Source organism: Crocodylus porosus, unplaced genomic scaffold (assembly GCF_001723895.1).
Source record: "Crocodylus porosus isolate Cpor-Errol unplaced genomic scaffold, CroPor_comp1, whole genome shotgun sequence".
NCBI lineage: Eukaryota > Metazoa > Chordata > Crocodylia > Crocodylidae > Crocodylus > Crocodylus porosus.
Window position 1 is genome coordinate 78,301,404 of NW_017728948.1, and position 4,913 is coordinate 78,306,316.

The 4,913-nt window shown below is 40.5% G+C and overlaps 1 long non-coding RNA gene across 1 annotated transcript in view; it reads left to right on the top strand.

Moving 5' to 3' along the window:
* The first annotated feature begins 2,262 nt into the window (after nucleotides 1-2,262).
* The window catches only part of LOC109322256, a 15,541-nt gene continuing 12,890 nt past the window's right edge, over nucleotides 2,263-4,913 (top strand). Inside the window, exon 1 of the long non-coding RNA XR_002104341.1 lies at nucleotides 2,263-2,272. This is a non-coding gene — a long non-coding RNA (uncharacterized LOC109322256). The remainder of the gene's footprint in view (nucleotides 2,273-4,913) is intronic.

A 4,913-nucleotide genomic window follows, 5' to 3' on the forward strand; every position in this document is an offset into this window, starting at 1 on the left:
CTGCTCCAGCAAGGATCTGAGCAGTGACCTGAGAGGTTCCCAGCTCTCCTTCCAGCTCCTCCATTTAGAGGCCAGGCAGCTCAACGTGAGGCTGGGGCTCCAGGGAGGTCAAGCCCCCTAGCAGGCTGGAGCAGTGCCACCAGTGGTGGCTGTGTGGCAGTGTTCCTGCCCACCATGTGGGAGATCTGGGTTCCAAGTCCTAGCTGAGGTGACTTGGGGTGAGTGAGCTAACAAGAAGCAAATCTTCTTGCAGTGGAAAGGGGCCATTGTGCTTTCTCCCCCTCCAGGTACCAAGGCCCTATATTTCTTTGTCATTTGACATTTTGCATTTTGTGCCTTGTTATATTTCACCAACCCATATTGTTTGTTCTGCTGTTTATGTTTTATATTTTGTTAACCCTATTTTTTTGTTAATGATTGTAAGTGTCTAACCTTTACTGAAAGGTTTACTGACCTTTATCAACCTTTAGGTTTATCAACCTTTATTGAATCCTGCCCCCTTGGGGCATTGTAGTGTCCACTATACCCTCTGATTTATGCCTGTTATGTTCCCAGTATTAAAAGGTATATGGTTAAGTCCCCATTGGTGGTCTGGCTCTGCTCTATAGGGGGAGGAGAGTCCCTGCACCTCCCAGAGTGCTTGTGCACCTGCTTTGATCTCTTCAGTTGGAGAGGGGGTACTTGGAGTACCGCCTGGGTTACACCATTCATCCAAGCAATGAGAGAGAAATATTACTTTGGATTTGGATAAAGAAACCAATCAAGAAAGCTTTACAAAAGCTGTGTACAAAATGAAGGAGCAACCAGATGATAAATTCAGGAAGTTTGGCTACATCCTGCAATTCTGCACAAACTTCCTTTTCCTCTGCGGGAACTTCAGTGCTTTCAGCCAGTTTCTGCCCAAGTTGGAGAATCTGACTTCATTGGTAAGCATTTTGAAAGCATTTCACTAAAGAAAACTGCACCAGTCTTATCTACAATAAATGACCCTGTTGGTTTCCTGGAATTAGGTGTGTCTCATGCTCATTATAAAGAAACCAATTTCAGACGCTAAGGATGCTGCTGCATTACTAGCCTTTGCCCTTCCTTCAAAACAAAAGTTCCCTTCGCAAACTATATTAATTATTAACAGTTAAAACTAGGAAGTGTTTCTGAGCTAAGTAGTTTTCAACCCACGGTTACAATTTGTACAATGCCTAGATGTACCTTAGGCTTGCTACAGAAAACAGAGGAAGACAGATCCTGTGCCCTGGGTAACCTGAAAGCCTGGCAGGTGTAACGTACAAATAACGGCAATAAACACAAAGGGAGGGAAAGGAGAAAAGTATGATGAGGTCAGATCATGAATAACTTGGGAGTGGCTGTGTACACTTAGAACAGTTGTGGATTGTTGGGAGAGAGGGAGGGTTGTATTCCTGTACAGATTATTTGTATCCTTGTACTAGTCATTAACTCTTGATAGTCCAGCTCACTGCTTGTAGTGCTGCAGAAGTTTGTATCCAGGAGGGATTTGAAAAAAGCAAGAATGGGAGATAGATTTAAGTAAAGTTTTTCCCAGGACTCAGGGCCATCAAAGTGAAGATGAGGGATGAATTGTTCCAGTCACTTCTCTACTTTTTTTATTTACCAGGCCCAAATAAAATGATGTTCTTTTTTCTAAAAGTTTCAGGGTAAAATGATTTACTGAAGCTAAGTACTGAATGCAACGAACTGCAGCGCAAAGCAAAAGACCAGAGCTTCTCGTGCCAGGATGCCACTTATGCTACAAAAACTTGTGCATTTTTCCATGTATCTCTTGCTATGACACAGAATTAGAGTGTCAAATTTATTAGAGTATAGCCATTTTAACAAAATATTATTTTCCATAACAAAATATGTATTTAACTATTCAAGATCATCTTAGATGCCTCTGAGAACCTTGTTCTAGCAGCAATGGTCCAGGAAAAATGGGAGCCGCTAGGATTTTTGTGGGTGGATATCATCATCTGTCAAGCATTAAGTACCTTGACTATCGAAACTACATGCTGGGGCTCATTACCAGGTATACATACAGTGAGTGAATCTACAAGTGTTTTACTGTAGAGTAGACTAATTAGTTCCCTAATAAGCATCACCATCTACATTAACTCCACCATAATACTGTCAGGGACAGTACTATCTTATGGCAGAGTAATTTACTGCACTGAAATGCACAAGTAGACACTGACTACCGGCATAAATTACACCCAGTCAGCCCAGCCAACTGAGAGCCTGCTTTGCCCCTTCTCAAATTGTTGCTGTCCCAGGCGCACGTGTAGACGCTATGCCTGGGAACAGTTTACTCCAGCATAAACTGCCCCAGAGTTTGTTGCTTTGCATTAATTTCATGTGTAAATGCACCTAGTGTCTGTGTCCAGACATGCATGGACATTTGGTTCCCTGGGGACAACTAGCAGTGGCACATCTGTGCTAAAAATAATCCTGTTTGTGACTATACCACCTAGCATCTCATGGAGAAACTGGGGAGAATTTCAGGTGGGGTCTTGTCTACCACATCCTAAAGAAAGGTGTTTGACAACAAACATCGGACAACTTTCAGTCAACAAAAGATTCAAATATGTACTAGCATTTCCACTCTTAAGCAAAACAATTCTCTTATCACCTGTGCTGAGTGCTCTGTTCCCTCTTCCCTTCCTCACCAGGAAATTTATGAATCTGGAGCACCCTGGGAGTGCTTGTGTCTGTAAATGGTTGTATCTGGGTGCTTTAGGTTTTCTAATTTCTCATTTGTATTTTGCTGAACCTGTCAAACAACATTTTTGCTAATATCTGTTGCCTCTAGATACTATGAGTAGAGGCTTCCCTGATGTTCCATTGGCTTTTCCTGTCTTTAATAAATCCAAGTTTAATCGTGTTAATAAACTCCCTTCCTTTAAAGTTTGCAAATATTATACTTATTTTAATAAAAAGGGCATAGTTTGAGAAAACAGAAATCAAAAGTACCCTCAGCTTTTCTAGAGGATAGTTTAATATAGATGTGCATTTTATGTCATGGGTGGATATAGTAATCAGTTTTACACTGTTGGATTGTCTTTGTTTTGCTCATGTGCATTTTGTATATGAAAAGGCTGAAAAATGAGAACTGTTCGTGTGTGTGTGTGGGGGGGAAATCTAAAATAATAAAAAAACTGGTTTGAATGTGCGTTTATGGTAGTTTTTCACTAAAATGGTGTACAGTCTGCATTCAGTCTATGTTTAGTTATTTTTAGAAGGACAGCTGGGTGAGGTAAATGTTGGTGCAGCATGAAAAGATTGGGGTAGGAATGTCATTTTACAAGACCTGCCTGAATAGCCCCACTGCCACTCCTTGAGACAGGACTTAACACCTTTCTTATTTTTATAGACGTATTATATATTTGTGTTTACTACTATCACAGGTGACATAGATTCTTTCACAAGAAACTCCCCCCAACTGTTTTCTCATTGCTCTTTTTAGGAATTTGGAACAGTTTAAACAGAATCCCTCTACATTTCTGTTTTAATGAGTGGCATGTCTGTGCGTGCATGCGTGTGTGTCTGTATTTGTGTTGACCTCTCTATAAAAAGGTTGAGGTTAATTTGAGTGTATGCTTCCATGCATTTTACCTATAAAACAGTATGCAAATTAAACTGTTATAAAAACATAGGCATTAACAGCCAATTAATATGAAAGCTTATTAAGAAATATGTTACTTGAGTAACAAAAAGTAACAAAAAGTAGCCTTGTAATTCTGTTAAGTTCCCCTACAGTCTTTGGCTTATAATAGCTAAAACAATTGTGTAGAAAGAGGCAATTGCAATCTGGGTTCTGAATAAAAAATAAGACTAATTGGTAAATTTACATAGATTTACAAAGAAAAACATTTGATAGATAGAGAACTCTACTTATAGGTCTTTGTGATTATTTTATCATTAATTTGCTTATTAATATGTTGTTAATATTACTAATTGAATTAATTGGCTACGCATAGGGGGTGCACAAGGGTGCACATGCACCCCCTCACAATAGTGTTCCCCACTTAGGCAGTGGACAGGGGGGGCAGGCAGGAGCACTGATGTCCCCCCCACCCCGAGAGTGTTGGCTGGCGAGTGGGGGCACCAAGAGAAGCACCACAGGCCCTTCTGGGCGTGTCCCTGGCCCTTCCAGGTGTGCTGCTGGCACTTCTGGGCAGTGTTACCTCTTAGAGCCAGCTCCTTGGTTGGTGCGATCGGCTGCAGGGGGACCTTCCTCCCTGGTCTCTAACTGGCTGCCGGGAGGGCAAGTGCTCCCCTGCCCCCAAACTCAGGAGGCCCATGACTAATTTTACAACCAGATATGGGATTAAAAAAGCTATCAGACTGGCTGAGAAAAATGTGGTCCCATCCTATTCTATAATACAGTTTTGCAAAAGGCTGCATGGTTAAAGAATTTGTGTTTAGCTTGACCTAATATACCTATGTGTACGTGGCTTATTTTTCATTATCCTTGATTCACTTTGTTATTAAGACTTTATAGTTATTTATTTAGAAATGTACCAGCAGAGTTCTCTCTCTGTAATACAGTATATACATACAAAGTATATTATGCTCTTTATTCCTCTCTCAGTGAGGTTTCATGTGATTATTCAGGTAAAATTAGTTTTGTAGTCTCATTTTTCCCCACAAAATAGCAAGCAATGCAATTAATGCCCATATCCAGAAATAACTGGAACAAAAGGCAGGTGTGGTGTGGTGACAATCAAACAGTATATGGTAGATAAAGGTACTGAGTTATTATCACTTTCTATCATCGTTTTAAATTTAGGTTCTCTTATTTCTCCTATCCTCTTTTTTGTCTTTTTTTTTCTTTTCATAGATTTCATAGATTTCATAGACACTAGGGCTGGAAGGGACCCCGGGAGATCATCGAGTCCAGC